We start from the raw sequence: 23,919 nt of genomic DNA, 5'->3' as shown, positions 1-23,919 counted from the left end.
AGGCCAATTAGCATTCCATTGCCATGCATGTAAACAGTGGAGGCATGGAACTTCCTTTTACTACATTGATAGGTCATAGGAACATAACTCCTTCTTCTGTTCATAATATTAATGAAAATCTGCTGTACGTTCTGAGTTGCCAACCAAGGATGAGAAGGAATTGAGATTAAGACTGACAACTAACCAGGCGGGGGGTTGGAGTGGGGGAGAAATTAGAAGATAATGTAATGGTAATGCTTGTAGCAGTCATGAGCTATGCTAGCTATGTTGCATCAGTGGGCAGGAGTGCCTTTTGCCAGCTTTGACTGGTTAGCCAACTATGCCCTTTCTTGGGCAGAAAAGTTGTGGTCACTAAGGTTGCAGATTAAATTAATGCAATTTGCTGTATGTGGGGGCTGCCCTTGAAAATGTTTGGAAACTTGAAATTGGTGCAGAATGCCACAGGCATGATGTTGACTGGAGTGAATTGTAGGGACCATATCTGTCCAGTCTTGGTCCATCTACACTGGATTCCAATTTGTTCCTGGGCACAGCTCAAGGCACTGGCTTTTACCATCAAAGCCCTATTTGATTTTGGGATCATACCTGAAGTACAATGGGTTACCAACCTCATCCAGAATAGGTAAGACCTTAAAACCTGGGTCAAATCTTCTGCCCAACAATAGCACTTCTATCTTGTTTTTATGACTTAGTGTGCATACTTAGAACTGTTTAAGTATTGAATCAGTGAGTGGGCCTGAGATGAATAACCACATCAAGGCTAAAGCTACTCTTACATAATAGAAGAAGTGAAGAATAGGTTTTTATACCTTACTTTTCTCTACCATAAAGAGTTTCAAAGTGGTTCTCTACCATAAAGAGTTTCAAAGTGGTTTACCCTCCCCCTCACAACATGCACCTTGTGGGGCTGAGAGAGTTCTAAGAAAACTGTGACTAATCCAAGGTCACCCAGCAGGCTTTATGAGGAGAACCAGGGAATTTAATCTGGTTCTCCAGAATTAGGCTGTTTCTGCACAGGCAACCAAGTGTGGGTGCACCGACATAATTGCAGTCGGTGCACTCCCCCCTCCCGGGGCTGTTCGCACACCATTGTTCAAACAGCCTTGGTCCCCCAGCGCCCTGTGGGGCCACCTTCACATGGGGCATGCTGCTTCCCCCCCTTACCTCATCTCAGCTGCCATTGCTGTAGAGAGGCCAGGGGACACACCCTCGTAGCCATGGTGATGCCTCTCAGAAGAGAGGCCAGGAGGTGTGTCCCCTGGCTTCTCTACAGGAATGGCAGCCAAGAGGAGTTAAGAGGGGGGGAAAGTGGCATGGGGAAAACGCCGCCTTCCACCTGCTGTTGTTCGTATGGCAGTGGGTGGAAGACACTGCTTTAAAATAACTCGCTCATTAAGTGAGTTTTGAAAGCTGCGTTTTCGCACCACTTGAGAGGGGTGAGCACGGCGCTGCTGCAATGCAGCAGCACCAGCTGTGCAAACAGCACCCAGGGACAATGTTTTTACTGTCCCTGGGGCACTGGTGTCTGCCTGTGCGGAAACAGGCTTAGAGTCCACTACCCATGTGGATGAGCAGGAAATCAACCCCCCTTCTCTAGATTAGAATCTGCAGCTCTTAACCACTAAATCACTCTGGCTCTCTACTCCAGAAAATCAGGTGACAGGGTCTCTTGATCCGCATGCTAGGGTGGGGAATATCTGTTACATGTCTTGTATTTTTTTAAAAAAAACAGGTATAACATGGCCACTAATTTCTGTTTTATCATTTATGCCTCATTTTTGCCTCATTTTTTTGTTACTGGTGGTGATTCTTTTGTCTCTTTTATGGCAACTTTGTATGTTATTTTAATGTCACAAATATGTAATGGATGCACATAGTTTTACAGGAAAAACAGCAGGAAGTAAAACAAAGTTTAAGATAAAGACAGGTTCTTCTCACAAAGCAGGTGTAAAATTAGGGATATTTGCATCAAAGCAGCAAACTTGCAAAATGTAGTCACATCACTATTCTAGAAGAAATGACTTTGTAGCATTTTGATCATGTTCTGGAAAACAATACATTTATCTGTCATTAGAAAAAAAATAGCCCATAATCTTGCTGTTTCTTTCTAATCCACACAGCTGTTATAGGCTGTATGTGATCAGAAGAGGAATGAGATTTAATGAATAGCAGTAAAATGGGCTCTGTGGGTTTGTTTGTTTTTTAAAAAACACATTCGAATTTTTTTTCCATGCAAAGTCATAACCTTTGCTAGGAAATGGCTGAACTAAGGTTTTCTTTAATGAAAAGGGCCCATTGTAATCAGAACTGTGGAGAATATACATCCTGTGTATATTATATACTTGTCAGATGTTCTTCATTATGAACCAGAATCCCCTTTGGATGTAAGGTCATCTTTATTCAGTATAAGCACAATGTAGCTTTTAAAAAATATTTTATTTTAAAATTAAACACATTAACACAATTCATTCCCCTTTGCTATGTATACCTAATGGGAAGTATGTTCTCTTGAATTTTTTTAATGGACATTTACTTTCAAGTTAGAAATTTTATTTTCAGAATGACGTTAAGAAGAAACCATACCATTCAAAAACTCAGACTGATTAAGGCTATCCTAAAATACAGCAGTCCTGATAATACTTTTTTTCACTATTCTCATATGTACAAAATGTATTAAATTAAAAATTGGTAACATCCCAGTTTTTGTATAAAATCAATCCACTAATGGTGGAGAATTCTTTCTTCTCCTGTGAATTAAATAAGCATTACTAAATTAATTGATTGCACAGTTCTCTCTCTCTCTCAAAACTTACACTCATCCAGAGACCTTAGTTCAGAACAGACCAAAGGAACTATTATTCACAAATTGCATAATTAACCCACAGAATTAACTGTTACAAGATGTTAAGGGTTTCTATCTTTAAAGCCTCTAAACTAAATCAAGGATAGCTCTATCAATCATCATATATCTAATAATGAAGTGCAGACTCATTTATGAATACTTAAATTTGCATATTGGACACATTTATGCAGAAGGAAGATTTTTCTACAAACTTGAATGACACCCACCCACCCACCCACCCCCCGGTTTGCAGAAAAATCAGAAAATCAGTTTAACATTATAATGAGGCATACATTCCCCAAAACAAAGGAAGAAGAAGAAGAAGAGTTGGATTTATATCCCCCCTTTCTCTCCTGTAGGAGATTCAAAGGGGCTTGCAAACTCCTTGCCCTTCCCCCATCACAATAAACACCCTGTGAGATAGGTGAAGTTGAGAGAGCTCTGGAGAGCTGTGACTAGCCCAAGGTCACCCAGCTGGCACGTGTTGGAGTGCACAGGCTAATCTGAATTCCCCAGATAAGCCTCCACTGCTCAAGCGACAGAGTGGGGAATCAAACCCGGTTCCTCCACATTAGAGTACACCTGCTCTTAACCACTACATCACTGCCGCTCTTTGGAGTTCCTTGCATATCTAATAGCTAAGTGTGGTCCCACCTGTAGCTACTTAAATCTGCAGAGCAGGTCCACTCTGAAAGAAAACACATGCTTCTGCAAATCTGAGAAACATCCAGGTATTGCAAATTTGAGAAATATGCAGGTTTGGAAAAAAAATTTTTTAAAAAAACATTAAAAATACATTGGGGGATTTAAATGCCACCAGAAGTGCACTTATGCACACAATGCCCCAATGTCATTCTCTGTTGGCAGTGGAGGTCTAGAGCTGCAACAGGCCCAGAGGTGGCAAAGATATGGTGAAGCAGAGAGTCATAGTAGACCTGCCAGCAGTGATGATAAAGTTCAGAAAGCTGCAGCAGGGGTGGTAGTGCTGACTGAGAGCCACAGCAGACCCAGAGGTGAAGGTTGAAAGCCATGCCAGTCCTGATAGGGGCAGCAATAAATCTGAAGTGATGGTGTAGAGAGCCATTGTGGGCCCAGGAGTAGAGACTGGCAGCCACAAGGGACCCAGCAGTGGCAATGGTGTGGAAGCCAAGGAACCACACTGAACTCAGAGGCTGGGAGCCATGCTGGGCTTGTTAAGAGTAATGGGAGGATAGGGTAGAATGGGAAAGGTATCCCCCAGTGAGTATCATAAGTATTCACTTATACAGATAATTCTTAGTATGTTGCTACTTAAACCCAGTGATGGGGCCACGGACAGCCAATAGATCATCCTACAAATCCAAAGAAAGCTCCAGGTTTTCAGAATTTCTGAAATCTTAAAAATGAAATAAAACATTGAGGGGTAAAAACCACTAACAATAAAACGAGAGCCTGTAGCTTTAAGAAACAAATACCATCACTGGCAATTACTAGACAGCCACAGCAGTACTGCCAGTCTTGGTTTCTGACAGTAAAAGGCAAAGGTAGAAGGGTAGGATCCATTGGTCCAGACCCATCATCCATCACCAAAATACTTGATACTTATGTGTATGCCTTACCCAGACCTGGATGATTCCTACTGTTCAACAGCAGACACCCCATGAAAGCCATGTTTGGGTTACAGACTAGGTTGGATCTGGGAAATCTATCTTTGAACTCCACTCTGCTGTGGAAGTTTATTGATTGACCTTGGGCCTGTCACGTATATACTCAGCCGAAGAGGGTTATTGTGAGGATAAAATGGAGGAAAGGAGAATGATATCATTGTAAAGGCACGATGTAAATGAAGTAAATAAATAAATATAGCTGAAGTTGGGGGCAGATAAAAGGTCTGTTGGTAGGTGAGTGTGAAGGTTAGAAGAAAGCAAGGAGTGGTCAGGATATAGGGATTCATAGGAAGAAGGAAAGGAAATATTGTGCGGAGAATGATATGTAAGAAAATTAGGTGTTTCCAGCAAGTCCTTGTGGGTTCTCTACTGCTCAACTGGGCCATAGGTTTCTTGGATAGAGGCTACCAAGGGAGGAAAGGAGGGAAAACTGAAGGCAGATAAAGGTAAATGGGTATGGGAAGAAGATAAGGAGACAGAATAAGGGAAGAGGCTATTAAGCTTTTAGAAAAGGGAAAGCTGAAATGTTGGGGAAGGGGAAAATGAAATTGCCCCTGCAAGTCCTCACTTGTCATTGTGTGTTAGTGATTATAGTTAAATTGAACCTCTATTGTCAAAATCAGTATACCGGTACATCTGAATAGCAGGTTCAAGTGCCAACTAAGATGAAGAGCTGCCAAGAGTTGGTTTTTATACCTCGGCCTTTAAAGAGTCTTAAAATGGCTTACAACCACCTTTCTTTTCCCTCCCCACAGCAGGCACCTTGTGAGGTAGGTGGGGCTGAGGGAATTCTGAGAAAACTATGACTGGGCCAAGATCACCCAGCAGGCTTCATGTGGAGGAATGGGGCATCAAACCCAGTTCTCCAGATCAGAGTCTGCCATTTTTAACTGCTAACACATGCTGGCTCTTTCATACCCTGATAGTAAGTGTATCGGGGCAATTTTTGGTGAATGGAAATATAATCCTGGACCAGACTGAGCTGTCCACTGACTCAGTTTTTGTGCTCTAATTCTCTTCCTACTATTTAGGGCAAAAACTCTGAATAACTACTTCAACTGAATCAAACTGTTCTAAAATAAATGCTTTTTATGCTTAGGAAATAGGTTCTCCTTTCCAAAGACTGAATGAATGAAAGCAGATTTGGTTTTTTGCATTGCAAAAATAATCACTTTATTTCCAAACACATCTGCATCCTTTTGTCACATGCAAGGTCACACTGCATTTGAGAAAAGTGACCCATAATCTCATGGTCAAAAAGAAAACTCCAAGACTGTATTTTCATTGACCCCAGACTCCTCTCTGGTGCTGCCTTTGTTCTTCTCAAACCAGGGCAAATAATGAAAAGATAATCTCCTTGGAACAAAAGGAGAGCTGGCTTGATATTTGAAGTAGGGAAATTGATAAAAGCAAAACAACAGCTGCAATAGTGTGTTGTGTCATATGATAGGCCCCTCAAATCATTTACATGCTACCTCACAGATTTTACAGTACAAAAGAATGTATGACCTATGACTGTTCCCACAGAATATTTACAGCAACCACAGACTAGCCTGAAACATAACACTTTGCCACTTTGGGCTACATTTGGCCTCACTTCACACTTGTACAATATGGGTGTCATCAGCTTCTTGAAATCAATTCAGGTGGTACAAAGGGGGATATTTGAATTGGTTCACCAGATGTTGCTCCATACTTTTCCTGAAATACTCAGTTTTGATATGAGAGGTGCTTTTTTTAAAAAAAATCACATATTCATTGAAATGTTGGTAAAATTCATGTGTGGGAGCATTTTTGCCCTAATCAAAGTTATGAATAGTCTGAAATGGGTGAAAGCAGATTACCCCATTACTCTGTTGCATAGTTTTGGTATGTGTTATGTTCTAGTCCTTCTAATTCCAGTTTCACTATGATTACTAAAATTAATTCCAGAACTGGCTTCAGAATATTTTGCAGAAGATTTGTGTTAATCGGTAACATTTCACTCATCTAATCATAAGTACACATCTGAGTATTTATATGATTTTTAAAAAAGAAATATTAATGTGATTGCATATATGCTTTCATTGTTTCTTTTTATTTGGTTTTATTGATGCACACATCTGTCCATGTCCGTTGGTAAAAAACCACACTATTGATAAAATTATCTAAAATCAGTAGAAAAGAGCAGACAGTGTTTACAATTTTCTCTTTCAGATGTTTTTTCACATGAAATGCCTTTTTCTGAAACTATTTTTTTCCATCAGTTAACTCTGTGAGGAAAAAGGACTGAACACAGATAATGGAAGGTAAATTTATTTGGGAAAATCAGTGGGTGAGATTCCAAAGTATCATGAATAAGTGGATCAGTTAATTATGTGTTATTTCTCATGTATTATCAGATTAATTGAGCATGTAATCTATTAATATAGAAATATAGTATATCCAGTGTTCCTGCTAGAAAACACAGAGCAGGTGGTTATTCCCATGAATAATGGCTGTCTACTGGGTGAGGAAACCACAAAGAACTTGATGCTCACAATACATTATCTTTCAGACCATTTCATAATCCAACTGACTGTAATATAGTCTAGCACTATAAATCTTATCATCTAACACAACTCAGGCAAAGTTTACCATACAGTCAACATATCAGGCTTAAAAGAAATTCCACCCACACACATCATTTTGGAAGGGAGGACAGTACTCTTCTTCAGTAATATAAGAATAGGCGTTATCCAGATTTTATACTATCAAGTGCCTGGAATAAGATACCAAACACTAATAGGCAGGATCTCCTGGTTCCTAAGGTGCAGGCGACTACTGAAATTAAAATCAATATTGCCCTGGATTATACACCAAGAACCAGAGATATAAAACAAATCCTACATAAACATTGGTGTCTTTTATCTGAAATACCAGGATGTTCTGCTCTTCTACAGATAGGGTTTAGACATGCTAGTAATTTTCGTCAAATCCTTATTGGATCAGACTTTTTCCGGGAATCTTTTATTCAGGAAATAATTCAAGGCCACTTTAAGTGTAGACGCTGTGTGGCATGTGAGCTCTCAATGAATACTAGAGAGTTCGTACATCCATTTATGCAGTTTAAATGAAAGTTTACACAGTTCTCTACCTGTGCTACTAAAAATGTGTGTATCTTATCATATGCAAATGTGATTTTCTGCAGATGGGAATAACATGCACACTTGAAAGGGATTTCAGATTTTGTACCAACCCCCCCCCCCCCCCAAATCCAACATGACAGTTAACATCAGAAAAGATTTATTACAGGTAGAAACTAAATGAATTTTCAAATTAAGGATTTGTTCTTTCTGGGGAATTAAACTTGCAATTAGATCTCTCCAGTTTTTAGGATAATACTCTTGATTGTTACATGAGATGCTTTACCAGGTCTTCCAAGCTCCCGTAATACAAAGAAAAATTTTTTAGAGTAACATTGGCCAATTACCATGGCCTGCTCTGCCCCTGTTTGCCCTGCTCTGGTGCAAAAGTAGCATCAGAAGTGCTTTTGCTTTCTGCAGGGAAAGCAAGAAGTACAGGCGGGGCAAAAGGAAGTGCATCAGGACAAGAAATCTTGCCCTGATGCGCTTCATCTTTCAGTGCACCACAGGGAGGAAGCACATTGGGACAGGATACCTTGCCCTGACGTGCTCCAGCTGCCAGCGCACAGCAACTGCCCCGGGGGTAATCAGCCATTATGTTGTTATTTATTGACACATTTACCTTTCAGAAAGAGCAGTTGTGGAACCACAGCTGCTTCAAATCAGTGCAGCTTCTTAAATGGATTCTTGAATGTGTATTCCAAACCAGCACGAAATGACAAGTGTGTCTGAACTAAATAGGGGATTATAGAATTGTTTTACCTTTTATATTTTATTTATTTATTTATTTATTTATTTATTTATTTATTTATTTATTTATTTATTTATTTATTGTTTCGATTTATAAACCGCCCCATCCCCTGGGGGCGGTTTATAAATGAGTTTGTAACATCTTTTAAGATTATATTTTGCATACAGTTTTATGGAATATGTATTGAATATTTATTGTATGTGGTATATTTATTGTATTTTAACTGTTTATTATATTTTATAATATTTATACTTTATGGATGACTCTAACATGACAATATGCATTATATTTATACTGGAAGATCCCTTGAAAAGATTAAATCCCGAAAATGTGACTACAATTGGAACATGTTATATTATGCATGTTGTGCAACTGGACATTTTCTCAACTTTCTGATAAATCACACTTTGGATTTGGGATTTTATTCTGATTGTGTTTTTTGGAAGCAATAGGGTATAGTGGCTTTGTTAGTTTAATGGGTGGGAAGCCATTTCCCTATAACAGGATGAATCCAACAGTACCATTCTTAATAGAACAAGGATGATGTGAGAGTAGCTAAACCAGTGGACTAGAATCTCAGAGAGACCTAGTTCAGATCTCACCCACAAGAACAGAGTTTCCTAGCGTGACAGGACAGGTACATGCACTGAAAACATAGCCTACTGTGGAAAGTGGTTTATACCACTTTAATTTCTCAACCTGTAGCTGTTTCAGCAAATGTCATGCCAACTATAAAATTAAAATAATAAGCCTTGTGGCATAGCAATATCCTTAACACAATAAAAAACCTGAGAGATAAAGGTATATACAAATACAAAGGTTTAAGATAAAGGTATGTAAAATACAAGGTTCAGATGGAAATATAAATTATTATTGATTGTGCATCACCTCTCAGTAAAATTGTGCAACCAATTCACAAGTTTCATTGTCAAATTGTCGAAGAAAGGAAGTCTACTTGATTCTTCCATTTCACTAGGTATCCTAGAAGAATGTTGGAATATTTTGATCTGATAGCAGATTTAGGGCAGCAAAGCAGTTGATGTGTGCCAATGTTTCAATTTGTTATTCACCACAAGAGAGCATACCCTTTAGCTCATTTCCAGTTGGTAAAATCTGTATAATAAAGGAGGAAAACATTGAGCTTGACAAGTGTGAGGCTCTTCTCTACATTGGATTGATCAAAAAGCCAAAATAAGAATACCATCCTGTTTTGATAGGGGTATTGAAAGATGTAGGGGTGAACAAGTTTTTTCTGGCAGCCTAAATAATAAATTAATCCATTAAACTTTCCAACAATTTTGTTTAACAAGTTGTAGGATTCTGAACTAGATAGCGGGGAAAAGCGAATTAGAGAGATATACAAGTGATTCAATCTTCTTTAGATCAGAGAACCATGGATTAGCCTAGTATCAGACAAAAGTAGGTGAATCATGTGATTGCTCATCATCTCTGAGAAATGCAAAATGAAGCCAAAATTTAAAAAGCTCTCAACCAAGCCCTATAAACAATGAATTTTGTAGCTAGTTCTAAACAGAGGGCCATCATGAAATTACAATTGCTTGAATGACCCATAATTTTTACCGGAAAAATTTGGATTGGACAGTATTCAAAGGAATTAAGTCAACTGCTTGGAGCCAGATAGGTACTCAACCAAAGTAACTTTCTTCTATCTTAGAGTTAAAGATTTTTAATTACTGCACTGGGACAAAGGGGAGTGGCCCTCACATAAAGAAAGCGTGCAATGGCAGGAATAGCTGATGATGGTAGCACCTGCAATGCCAGCTTTGTGGGGTAGCTCAGGAAGGTTATAGAAAATGTAATTCCAAGATATTTGTATTGAGTTAACCTGCTCACTGGCACTTTATTGTCCTTAAGTTATGTTTTGTATTGTTTGGCAAAGATCAAAATCTTAGTCTTTTGATAATTATTAGTCGTTATCTGTACAGTACTACCTTACATCTATTCAGCAGTGGAGCTAAGTCCAACTTTTGAGGCGAGATAGAAGGATGGTATCATCAATATATAAAGTATTGGAATATGCCTTGGGCGTGGCCTAATTTAGGGGCATGGTTATTAATTTCAATAAGGCCTGATGGAAGATCCTCAAAATAAATTGTGAAAAGGGTTGATTGCTAACACACAGCCTTGCCTCCCACACCTTCTAAAGGTAGAAATAGAATCAGTCATGAGACCTTCATTGAAGGCATAACTCTGCAGTTTGTGTTGGTATAAAAGTTGCCTGATTAAGAAAAGAGAAGTTGTGTCTATTCCTTGTATAGCCAATTTATTCCAAAAGAACGTTCTCTAGAGACTGTGTCCAAAACTGCCTTCAAATCAATGAGAGCACAGCATAAAGGACCCTAACTTCTTGGACTTTTGGGTATTTAACAAATGTGAAACATGGCATCAGTCTAGCGATGGATTTCCCCCCTGCGTGAAACCTATTTGCTCTGGGCCAATGATGTTCTGATGAATGGAGTCAGGCCTGTAGTTTGGGTAGAAGTGTCTTAGCATATATTTTCCCAATGGCTGATGTCAAACTGGTGGTAGGAGGTTGGCGGAATCCGATGGGTCTGCTTTTTTTATAAATGGGTACAATGACTGCAAAATGTAGGGCTTGGGAATGAGGCCACAGGTCATTGGAAGTTTGGGTGAATAGATTGGCAAAGGGTGCCCACCACTCTATATCTGCACGACTTCCAGTATCTCTGGGGAAATTATATCTGGGCCAGGCTTTCACGAGGTTTCAATTCAGTTATTAGATCCCACAGTTTCTGAGGTTGCTTAACAGGGAGGCCATTTGGAATCATCTAATGATGAGATGGATGATAAATGTTACTAGTCTCTTCCTTTTAGAACAACCTTAAAATGATCTAATATCCAAACCTCAGGGAAATGGAAGAAAACACCCTCATTTGGTGGAGTCAGTCTGTTTGTGTCAAGGCCCAAAACATCTTATGATCATTGAATTACAAGCTTGATATAGCTAGATCCCACTGATTCTATACTAGACCTGTCTTTTCTCTTTCATTAAGAATGAAGAGTAGTTTTATATTGAACTAGCTGATTGTGACACAGAGTTCCTAATCTCTTGAATTGTTGGTAAGATGCAATTGGTTTGTTTAATTCATGCTCTTTGTCAAACCAGGGGGCACCTCTGGTGCTGCATGGAGGTTTCTGCTTAACGGACTTTACAGAGATAGTCTGTGATATACTTGATTAATGTTTCAAATTCCCATAACGAATTGCCACACAAGTGAACCTTATAAAAGCCTTAGAGATTACCTAGATGCTGAAATTAATTAGCTCATTGAAGTGCAGGGGATTTATTTATTTATTTATTTATTTATTTATTTATTTATTTATTTATTGTTTCGATTTATAAACCGCCCCATCCCCTGGGGGCGGTTTATAAATGAGTTTGTAACATCTTTTAAGATTATATTTTGCATACAGTTTTATGGAATATGTATTGAATATTTATTGTATGTGGTATATTTATTGTATTTTAACTGTTTATTATATTTTATAATATTTATACTTTATGGATGACTCTAACATGACAATATGCATTATATTTATACTGGAAGATCCCTTGAAAGATTAAATCGAAAATGTGAGCTACAGTGGAACATGTTGTATATTATGCATGTTGTACCTTTTTGGACATTTTCTCACTTTCATTAAATCACTTTGGATTTAGGATTTTATTCTGATTGTGTTTTGGAAGCAGCCAGGGTATAGTGGCTTTGTTAGTTTAATGGGTGAGGAAGCCATTTCCCTATAGCTTCGGATACAGATCCAACAGTACCATTCTTAATAGAACAAGGATGATGTGGTAGCTAAACCATTGGACTAGAATCTCAGAGACCTAGTTTCAAATCTCCACCCTGAAACGGAAGTTTCCTAAGCGACCTTGGGACAGGTACATACTTTAAACATAGCCTACCTGTGGAGAAATTGGTTATACCACTTTAATTTCTCCAACCTGTAGCTGTTTCAGCTAAATGTCATGCCCAGCTATAAATTATGTTCTTTCTGAATAGGACATGCTGTGAGGAATCCACCTCTGTATATTTTAGCCCTTTTTTCCATGTAGCCAGCAGGTAAGGCAAAGAATCTACAATCCCAGAGAGATAATGAAACAATGGCAGTTTTACTACACTATGAAGAGAGAAAACTCAACACAAGACTGCTGTTTTTGGCAGAAGCTTTGCGTTTTGCATAAAGTGCATTTCCATCTAAAGAGGGCACTGCAGGCCAGTTACAGAGTTTGCTATGGATTAGAGTTGCTGTAAGGAAAGGGAAAACCTTCTGAATCTGTAGGGCAAGCTGTAAAGGATTTTATAGGCTAAAATAGTTACTAGACTTCATTTATGTTGCAAATTTGCTTTGATGTGCATGTTTGAGAAGTCTTCCAAAACTGCAAAGCAACAATATCACTTTTACATCTTCCTTCTTTCATCTTTTTGTGGTTTCCTTCTCTGGGCCTACATCTTGTTGTTGTTCACATTCCTTTTGTCCAGGCTGCTCTTCCTTAAAGGAAATAGTTTGTGGTCCTTATTTTGCATCAATGCATGAAACTTCAAACACCTGGGAAGATTTTCCATGGTGCAAGCACTCCATGCACCCCTGGACGTACATCTGAAACTCATTTGGGGCTTCCCAAAGGCCTTTTCAATCACTGAGTGAGATTATTTTCCCCCTCCCTTTATAAGTTGCATTGCTCTCTTGGGACTGATCTCAAGGAGATAAAAGGTGCGCATGTGTACATGTGTGTCTTTTTAACTGTTCATATTCAAAATGAACTCAATTTGAAACACATGCATGCATGCTTTTTGTTTTTGAATTTATCTGTAGGATTTGATTAAGGTCCCATATCGCTGATTTTTAGCAAATACTCAACCAGATGAGAGTGATTGGTATGGTTATAAACTTAAAATACAGTGTTGTGACTACTTTGTTAAAAAAATCTAAATAAAATTTGGTTAAACTGAACCCCACCTGACACATGAACCAGCTTTTAATAGAGTAAAATGAAGCATAATATGTTGAACTAAGCTCCTGCCTTTCAAACTGGGTTCTATGGAGTCTAAGAAGATGGTTTCTTAGATGGTATACAATTTTCTTTTCTAAATATATTACTGAATTTTTCTATTTAGTATTTATTTCAGCCTGTTCAAACTGAAACAGTGGGTCTTTTCTCTATCATCCTCTGCTCCCCAGCACCATTATTTTCACATGAAATCAAGGCATTAAATGAACATTCATTTTATCTTTGCCTCAATTGAATATGAAATAATGTAAAAAAATGAATAGAAACAGAATTAAATGCCATGAAATAAACCAAATAAAACACTAGGAACATAATGGATTAAGCAAAAAGCTTGCCAACCTCATGTGGTGGCAAGGTATTATCCAGCCCTAATGTTCAATTCCTGCTGTCTCTCTCTGGAACAGTGGTGTAAAACATTAAAAAGGCTGTTGGGCTCAGGGAAATGTCACTTGTGGTGTTTTACCACAGAGCTATTCCTAGAGAGGTATGACATCACTTCTAGGTTTTTCTAGATAGAAGTAACATCATAATGTTGTCGATATGATGTGTGGATATTTTCCCCCTCCACCTCCCACCCCGTCTCCTTGTGCTTGCCTGCAATCCCACACAACAAAATATGAAAAAATATGAAAAAAATATTTGTTACATTTCTATAAAAGACTACTTGTCCTCTATTCCCAATATTTCTTAGTAATGTGTAGCAACAGAAGAGTATCCCTCGGGGATAGGGCGGTATAAAAATCTAATTAATAAAAATAAATAAACAAATAAAAAATAAGGGATGTTCTGCTTCCATTTATATAAAGCAATGGTGAAGTCTAACAGGCCTACACAAAATCCTATGTGAGATAACATTCCTTCTAGAAGGCTCTGTCATTTTTACCCACCTTCCTTGAGGATCACAGGACAGAATACCTGGTGCATCAGTGAAATAGGTTAGGTTGAAAGAGACTGACTAGCCCAAGGTGACCACTAAGCTTCAAAGCCTAGTGGGGATTTGAAATTGGGTGTCCTAAATTCAGTATACCATATTGGATTAGTATAATGCAGAAAACCTAGACGTAGTATAATGCAACCATACAGGCAAGTAAAATATGGAATACTATAGTGCTGACTACAAAAAGGATGCTAAGAACTGCAGCATATGCAATTATTTAATATAAAATGCAGCCAGCAAACATAACATCACATACAAGGATCCACCTAATGTAAGAAGAAGGAATCTCCGAATAATGTTTTTAGAAATATTCACACAAAACAAGGATTCCATACAAGTCCACATATGACAAAGAAATTAATCCACAAAACTGGTTTCCCAATTATTTTCCTCTGTTTTGTAAGGCAGGAGAAGCTCCTACTTCTTCAGTCACTATGTAGAATCACAGTTTCAAGCAGAGCTCACATTGGCATCATGGAGACTATGGTTGCTGCCCAGACAAAAGAGGACATGTGTACACTTTGATGATTGGCTTGAAGCTTGCAAAGACAGTGATCCCTACAGTTGCTTTGGGCAAGACAGCATTCTACACATTGACTGAAGAACCAGGAGGTTCTTCTGCTGACAAAACAGGTGAAAACAACCAGGAAATGGGCCTTATGGAATAATTACTTTCTTTTATGTGGACTTTTATGGCATCCTTGCTTTGGGCATATATTTCTAAGAACATTATTTGAAGATTTCTTATTCTTACATTAGGTGGATCCTTGTATGTGATGTTATGTTTGTTAGCTTCATTTTATATTAAATAATTGCATATGCTGTTGTTATGGTCCCTGACACCCCCAGAATATTATGTATATGTATTTCTGCTTTAAAATCATATTGGCAAAAGCCAGTTGCCAAAAAGCACCACTCTGGGTGTATGTAGCCGCCTGATCACTTAACTACAAGCTAAAGGTCAAAACTACTTTAACAAAAGCTGAATTAAGATAATGAGTTACTCCTGGTAACCTGGAGGTCTCATTTGAGTTACTAGCATGCTTGATTACCACACCTTGCTATAGAAACTGTTAAAGACAAAGGATATGGAAAGTCACCCTGCCAGCAGATACTGGATTCTTTAGTTTGCATTGGAAACACAGGTCAGCAGCAAATACTTAGTACTCTGCATTTCCCTTCCTTTTGTAATGGTTCTCCTAAAAGCCTTTACCTCTCTACCTTTACCTCAGCCAAAATCTGAATATCTGGGCAGTGATCCTACAGGGTTAATCTGCATGGGAGCATTGCAGCCCTCCCTCATTTAGCTTAACAATGTAATTTGGCCCTATTGTCATGGGGTTAGCAATAGGTGAGCTGACTCATCGAAGTCAGCACCCCAAATCCAGCACAGATATTGCAGAAGTAAAACTTGCTCTGATTGGTCCCTTTTCCCGCCAAGGAACGATCTACTCTATAAAAGTTTAGTTCACCTGGTGCACATTGCTCATTGCCACATGTTCCTCCCTTGGTCTTGTGTGTGGTTGTTGGGAGACCACGATATCGTCTTCACCGGGTTTCTGTGCTGGCGTGGGAATCCCTGCCTTCTTGCTTAGATCTAACTCTTAAGAGATGCGATTAGAGTAGCAGTATTACCCTGCAAAAAGCCCCATTTCCTCCTCCTATCCTCCCAATCCTATCCTTCAAAACCTTTTTTTATATACTAGAACTTAGCAGATGTGTGTTGCTCTTGTGCCTTACTGTATGTATGTATTTTTGAACCAAATTCATATAAAATGTTTAAACTCAATTTGGACTCTTGCGCTCCTCTGTGGAATATTCTTTGCCAGAATCCCTTCCCCGTAGACATAGTCCCCAAAGATCCCCTCGACCAACCTCCTAGCAGCCAAGCGTAGTGAGTTTTAGTTTTATTCCCCTGTGCTACTTAAAACCTTAAACGTGTGCTGTTACACTCTTAGCAGCTGGTGGAGAATCCCTTTCCTAAATCCCCTTCCTTTGTTAAGGCTGTAACACTGTAGTTCTTAGCATCCTTTTTTGTAGCCATTAGTAGAATCCTATATGTTTCTTTTGCCTGGCTTGATATAATCCAATATATTGCCCACCTGTGGCATGCAAAAGGCTCTTCAGTTGGGCAAGTTCATCTGGAAGCCAGCCCCAAAAAGCTTGAAAACTGAACTGTTTTGTAAAGTGTCGGGGCAGAACTGTACTTCGGAAGGTAATGCAGGAAAATAGACCACTAGGGAATGTACCTGAGAATTGTAATTTTGGGATATTTATATACATGGTCTATACCCCATTCCTGATATCCCAGGAAAAAATCTTGCCTCTTTCTTAAACATTTCTCATATTTCCACTCTTCTGTTAAGTACCTACCCACTCCACATTATAGGGAAGTGCTTCATGAGAATACACAGGCCAACATATTACTTGTAAGTGGCTCATGAGAAAATTGTGAAGAATCTTCCAAGTTCTTAAAAATAAAAAGACATAATCAATATATTGATAATGTACTGAAATGCCATTCAAATATGGATTAGAAGTATGGATTAGAAGGGTTCTTTGGCTATTCCTTTGGTCACACATTTTAAGGTTAATGGCCATAGACCAACTGTCTTTAATATTTTTTTGTTATAGAAAAAATTGATTAAACATTATTACAATTAATTGGATATAGCTAAATGTTTATGGTGACAAGAGTAATAGTGGATACATGCTTTGCAATCATTAGTTCCAAGGGATTTAAATGATAAATATGAGTTGAGTTCTTATATTTGAGATAGTTGCAGTATGACCCACTGTGTCTTTAAGAGTTGGTTTACTGGAAACATGAGAATCATGCAGCTAAATCTTATGAACAGTTATTGAAATGTATTCACCTGTTTCTTTGATTTTGTATATAACAGCCTCTGAGTGGGAGCATGTTATGGCTGCTTATCTGAATATTGAAAACTTGCTGATGTACTATGCATGCAAAGCTGGTACTATTATGTTATCATTAGGTATAATGAGTGAAATATATTTGATGCACTGTTGTTAGTTGGCAGTAGCCTTTTAATATATAGGGTTAACTGTGCAATCCAAAGGAGAAGGTCATGAAGGGGCATTGGAAGTGGCACAACCCCTGCATGGGTGTCATTGCCATTAGCGTTTCTCAAATAGTTATGGACACCAATGCAGGAGCAGTTGTGTCAGTGGCAGGGCACCACGTGGCTCTGGTGGCCGAATGCAGAAGTTTGCCCCTGTACCACCAGTCCTCTGTTGCAGGAGGCCACCTGGGCACAGAGGCAGTGTTATGGGGGTATTCCTGGGGAGGGGATGACTTTAGTCAGATTCCAGAGTCCTTTTGGCTTACAAATACCGCCTTTCTGGGCACAGGCTTATGCCACCAAAAAGGATGAATGGGGGCTTTTTACAATGGTCAAACCTCCAAATGCCTCTTTTACAGGCAGTGGAACTGTGGCATTCCCAGCCACCATGCCACCCACCTTTGGATTTGGTTGCCTGTCTGAGGACGACAACATTGAAACAATGGAGCCAGCAGCTTGTTGTTTGTCCTATTGAAGGGTTAAATATTTATATTGATTACTGCCCAGTGGTTCTGCTTCACTGAAAAAAAAATGTGAAGATTTACAGTATCTGATTAGTCATTATTACTGGAGGAGGACTTTTGAATTCTGGGGTACCAGTGGTTTGTGCACAGAGGCATGGGGGGAATGGCACCCAGGGCACAGTGCCCCCCCCCCCACAGTGCCCTGCCCCCCCCACTTACTTTAGATCAGTTGGCTGCAAAGAGCAGCTGGCTGAAAAAGAGCATCTGGCTGAAAAGCTTCTGCCGGGCCTGGTGGGGCGAGAGGGAGGGGTGTGGGGGGCACCACACCTGCAGTGCCCCCTGCTCACTTAACTTAGTTCAGCTGGCTGCAAAAAGCAGCCAGCTGAAAACGAGCAGCCGGCTGCTCTTTGCAGTGGACTAAAAAGCCTCTGCTGGGCCTTGCGGGGGATTAATCAGAGAGATTAATAATTATTTTGGGTCATTTATAAAGTTCATTTTGGATTGTCAGCTTCACCAAATCTGGACATTCATTGTAATACTTTGTTTTATAACTATTGGCATCATCTTTGTAGTCACAGTTTGCATTTGGCCCAATTTGGACTACAGTTTGTATATAGAATAATACCCAATGTGTATCAACATCGGTCTTATTAAATTCTATTTATGTGACCCATTGACACAGGTATATGGTGGTCCAGTGGTAATCTGCATATGTGGTCATCTGGACTGTGGTCAGTATCATCCAGAATTAGCAGTGTCTCATCAAGATGAATTTAGAACTAGATAACATTAAACCTAAGGTTCACTGGACCTGATTCAGGAAACCAGTTCTTCACATTGATTCACTTGCCTGTTCTTGTTCCAACATTCCTTTGTTAGAAAAGGTTGCTGTGTGAAGGGATAGAAGGAGACCATATTGCAGTTTCACATGCATCTGAATGCCATCAAATTTCTAGAGTCATGTTAATTTGGCTATTCACTTTGGCATAAGCACTGATTGCATACCTCTAATTGATGCAATTAATTCATTAGCCTTCAGTATCATTGATCATGAAGTCTTGATTATGTGACTTGATGGATTTCTATAAGTTAGGAACATCTGTCCCCTGGCTGACCTGGACTGAGACAGTTGATTGGTTCCTGAGGTCATCAGACTGCTAAACTGCAGCCAAGGTATGGTTCATCACCACTACAAAATGGAAGCATGATAGTGTTGTTAAAATTTGGTCATATTGGTAAAATCAGGACAGGTGTAAAATCAGGACTGATACATTCTGAAAGTTCAGCTTTTACAAGTTCTTTGCTTTCATAAATCTCTGGTAATGTTACATTCCTGTGTGGCATTTCTGAACTTTGGCTGATCCTATTTCAGGGCCCAATACTTGGCAAATGTTCTACCAAGTGATGACTGCCTCCCTTTTATATGCTAGAGATAATGGATCAGAAAGTAACGTTTCATTTACCTATTAACTTCTTGTGTGCAATCACTAGAATGTGAAGAATTTTATCAGCTGATAGGGAGAGCCATTTATGACAGCAGTGTTACAATATCAGTATATGAGCCAGTTTCATGTCTGAACTACATCTTGTTGAAGGATAAGACTATAAATGCTTTTAAAAAATCTATCCGCCCAAACAACTGGTAATTCAGCAGGTTGTAGTTGTGAACTTGAATTTTTCTCATCAAGGACTGGTTTTGATACCATATTTCCCCCTCTGAATGAAAAAGCTAAAAAATGACATAAATCTGATAAATTTGCAAAATAAGATTAACAATGGAATCCTAAGCAGAGTTATGTACTTCTATGTCCATTGAAGATTGCAATGTCATCTCATACACATCAAATCTTTCTAACTTTCCAAACTCATTTGGTTCCAAGCTCTATGCATGGTTTCAAAACATATTTGAACCAGTATAACATGCTTGGTGGGAGCAAGAAATAAAACTCCCTCCTATATTGAATAAGAAGAGTTTGTATTTATATCCCACCTTTCTCTCCTGTAAGGAGACTCAAGGTGGCTCACAAGCTCCTTTCCCTTCCTCTCCCCACAACAAACACCTTGTGACAGAGTTCTGAAGAGAGTTCTGAAGAACTGTGACTAGCCCAAGGTCTCTCACCAGGAATGTAGGAGTGTGGAAACACATCTGGTTCATGAAATAAGCCTCTGTCACTCAGGTGGAGGGGTGGGGGAATCAAACCCGGTTCTCCAGATTAGACTCCACCTGCTCTTAACCACCACACCATGCTGGCTCCACATTCTATCCCCAACAATTTTTGAACTTGAGTCATTAAATGCTGGCTTTTCATTACAGAGAATTGTTTGCTTAGGCTGCTGTATTGGCAAAATATCTTGCATGTAAGCATACAGTTTTCCATGCTGTTACACAAATGTCAAGGAAGAATGTCCTTGGACTGTGGATTCAGATGGATTCAGATGGTCTATAATCAGATACAGATAACCCAGGGGTAGGGAACCTGCGGCTCGAGAGCCGCATGTGGCTCTTCTGCCCTTGCACTGCGGCTCCATGAGCCGAGCCGCTGGCCCCATCCTTGCCCGCCCTGCAGGCAGCAGGGCAGACGCACCAACTGCCCACGGCCGGCTGGGCCGCGCCGCGGACTTCCCCTCTCGCCTGCCCGTTGGGAGCAGAGGAGCTCCCGGCGGCCGGCAAGGTATCAGAGCCGCTGAAAGCCCCTATCCTTGCCCGCCCTGCAGGTAGCCAGGAGGCAGAATAAAATCCATAATGCGCTTCTCAGAATGAGCTGAGTAAAAGGTAAAAAAACCCCAATATATATATAGTGTTATCTTTATTTTAAATGTCAAAAATTGTTTGCGGCTCCAAGTGTTTTCTTTTCCCATGGAAAACGGGTCCAAATGGCTCTTTGAGTGTAAAAGGTTCCCTACCCCTGAGATAACCAGTTTAAAAGGAGAGTCCAGTGAGGCACATGGCATCACCATCATGAGCATTTTGGATATATCAGCACTTAAGGATGTAAACTGATCAGCATATATGGCCTAACAGGTTTGAGATAAATAGCCACTCTGTGTGTGTGTGTGTGTGTGATTGTTTTTTCTTCTCTTTTTTTGGCTTGTCTCATTTCCCTTGTGGTCAGTAACAATTCTTTTCTTTCTTTTATGCCACTTTATGTAGGATTGCCAGCTCCAGATTTGGAAATACCTGAAGATTTGGGGGGTTGGAGTGGAGCATGAGGAGGATGGGATTAGGGAAGGGACTTCATTGGGGTATAATGCCTTAATGTCTGTATTCCAAAGGGGCTATTTTCTTCAGGTGAACTGATCTCTATCACCTGGAGATCAGCTGTAATAGTGGGAGATCTCCAGTCACCAGCTGGAGGTTCGCAACCCTAATTTTATGTCATGTAGGGAACAGTCATAAATAGACCTATGCAGAAACATATCCTATTATACTCGATGATACTTATTTACTCTCAGGAAAGTAGTATTAGGATTGCAGTCTTTGATACCATTTAAATGCTATTTATTATTGATATGAGAGGGAAATGTGGAATGGAAAAAGAGAAACTAGTACAAAAACCGAGAGTCTCAGAATCATTTCATGCATGAATCAAAATGGCAATATTTGAGTAGGCCCATACAGTTTTCAAATGGTACTCCTAATTGAACGAACCTGAATGGATGGAATTCCATTTTTCCCCATGGAGAGGAGCATATCATGTTGAGACAGCAGGATTTCCATGCACGCAGGAAATCAGCCACACAGAACATTTGATTTCTTGACTAGGGAAACAGAGCTGGTGAATTCCATACAAGATGTAATTTATTTTAACAATCCTCGAATAATAAGCATGAATTAAGAGACAGATGTAATGTTTTCTGATTGCTATATTACATAGTGCTGTTCTGCTCTGTGATGTAATGCTCTGCATAATGATGCAATGTCTTGTATAAGGCATAGCTCATGGCATACAATGTTATGTGTAATGGTAATAATTACTGGGTCGCATGAAACTACTTTCAAGAACAATGGATAAAAATAAATATTGTTCAAAATGCTGTATAATGAAGCCCACAATCATCTGCAAGCATTCATGTGAACTGCCTCTTGGTTGATTTTCTTAACAGCCAATATTTAACCTTAGGTTAAATTATGGGATCCGTCTTCCCAAAATCAACTACTTTGATATGTCACTTGAGTAGCGATGGCTAAGGGGGGGGGGGGGGGTTGTGTGCAATTCATAACATAGTACCAAAGAAGGATGTAATGGGCCCTGATTGAAAAATGAAAACAGACTTTCAACTTTTCTCTAGTAGATAGCCATATCTATTTCTAATTTTGTGGCCTTCCTTTGCTAACATTTGGAAGAGAAAAGTATATTGTTTCTATACATGGAAACACCCAGAAAAGTTTTTTAAGGCTGCATGGCTCTTGTAGATCAGTGGAATTAATCAAGTTAAAACATAATTATAAACACTGTACAGACTTACTTTACTATTTTACAACAGGCTTTGAGTTCTCCATTCTTTGCCAATTGCAAGTTAAGCATTTATTTCAAAAAGAACTGAATGAAGGCAAAGTTTTTAATGACCCAGTTCTTAGGACAGATGTTGCCTGTGGTTTTCAAATCAATTTACAGAACTTCAACATACATGCATCATTTGGGTTTCAATGTTCAGAGTACTGCATATCCCTCAGAGGGCCCATAAACATCCCGAGGTACATGATTTGCATACTGGATATAATAGTTCTGTATGTTTTCATTCTGCTGTAAGCAGGAGTAGTGCTGCATTGAAATCATTCCTCTTCAGCAGACTGACTAGGTGGCCTTAGATAAGTCTGTATTTACTCAACTTTAGCTCCTATGCATCATTGCAAAAAAACCCCCTCAGCTTTGATATTATTGTTCAAACAGTTAGGTCAAGATTTGTGTGGGTTTACGCATGTACAAGACAACACGTGTGGAAGGGTATAACATGCAACCATTTTAATTGCTTTTAGAATGCAGGCAGAATGGTCAGAAGTCAGAGCAAAATTACAAAATATTAAAGGAACAGAAAAAGGGCAAATCCTCTCATAATGATCACGACATAAGTCGATTGTAGAGTAGATCCTACGTGGAGTGACTGCCTCACATAGAGGCTTTCCATTTAACTACTGGACATTCCTGGAGAAACCCATGGAAACACTCAATATAAACCATTTGGTGCATGCTATAGTTGGAGAAAATCCAAGTTAATCTAGTGCTGATGTACTCCCACATTTATTTATTTATAAATTTATTACATGTATGCCTTTCTCCAAGAATTTTGAGTCCTAGGCAGCCTTTCTGATTCCGAGGCATCTTTCAATGCTAGGCTTCAGCAGCAGAACTGCACTGAGGGCCTTCACATGCATTCTTGGGGCCCTGGTTAATGCAGGTAATTGGACTAGACACCCCCCCCCCTTCCATTACAGCTGAACAAACCTATGATTCTATTATGAAAAAGTGGACTTTGGATAACTGCACCCTGTCAACTCCACAGTTGCAGTGATTAAAGGGGCCATTTGGAGATTTTGCTGGCAAGCCAGAGTGCATTTTCCCCCCAGGTCTCTTTTTATAAACACCTCCTGGGTGTAAGTACAATGAGTGCATTATGAACCAGAGTTCAGGAATAGTCAGCCTTCTCCCAAACAGAGCTGAGTTGTGGAGTTGGAGCAGCAGCTGAGTTCTGCTTATCGGAACAGCTTGGGCAGGATGAGCTTTCCCATATCTAAATATTTATGCCGACAGATGCACATTAAAACCACTTAGAAATAAATACAACTTTCTGAAAATAGAACCCTCCGCAATGACATCAGGAGCTGTTTATCTTCAAGAACTGTGGGAATGGACTCAATCAAATATTTCATTGAAAAAAGGAGGGATGGAAAGCTAACCTCAGATGGAGCTCTTTGCGTTCATTTTGACATAACCCGTCTGGCTGTCCTGAGTCTGCAGATAGCACTGTTCTCAAAGAGCTAGACAAGGCTCTTTTGCCCTAAGTACACTAAACACTCTCAGTCTGTAGTCCTCT

The 23,919-nt window shown here is 39.4% G+C and overlaps 1 long non-coding RNA gene across 1 annotated transcript in view; it reads left to right on the top strand.

The window, feature by feature from the left end:
- The first annotated feature begins 6,732 nt into the window (after positions 1 to 6,732).
- The window catches only part of LOC125439215, a 40,543-nt gene continuing 23,356 nt past the window's right edge, over positions 6,733 to 23,919 (top strand). Inside the window, exon 1 of the long non-coding RNA XR_007245500.1 lies at positions 6,733 to 6,776. This is a non-coding gene — a long non-coding RNA (uncharacterized LOC125439215). The remainder of the gene's footprint in view (positions 6,777 to 23,919) is intronic.

Source organism: Sphaerodactylus townsendi, linkage group LG01 (genome assembly GCF_021028975.2).
Source record: "Sphaerodactylus townsendi isolate TG3544 linkage group LG01, MPM_Stown_v2.3, whole genome shotgun sequence".
Classification (NCBI taxonomy): domain Eukaryota; kingdom Metazoa; phylum Chordata; class Lepidosauria; order Squamata; family Sphaerodactylidae; genus Sphaerodactylus; species Sphaerodactylus townsendi.
Note: the sequence above shows the minus strand (reverse complement) of the source record. Positions and strands in the feature narration are given on the sequence as shown.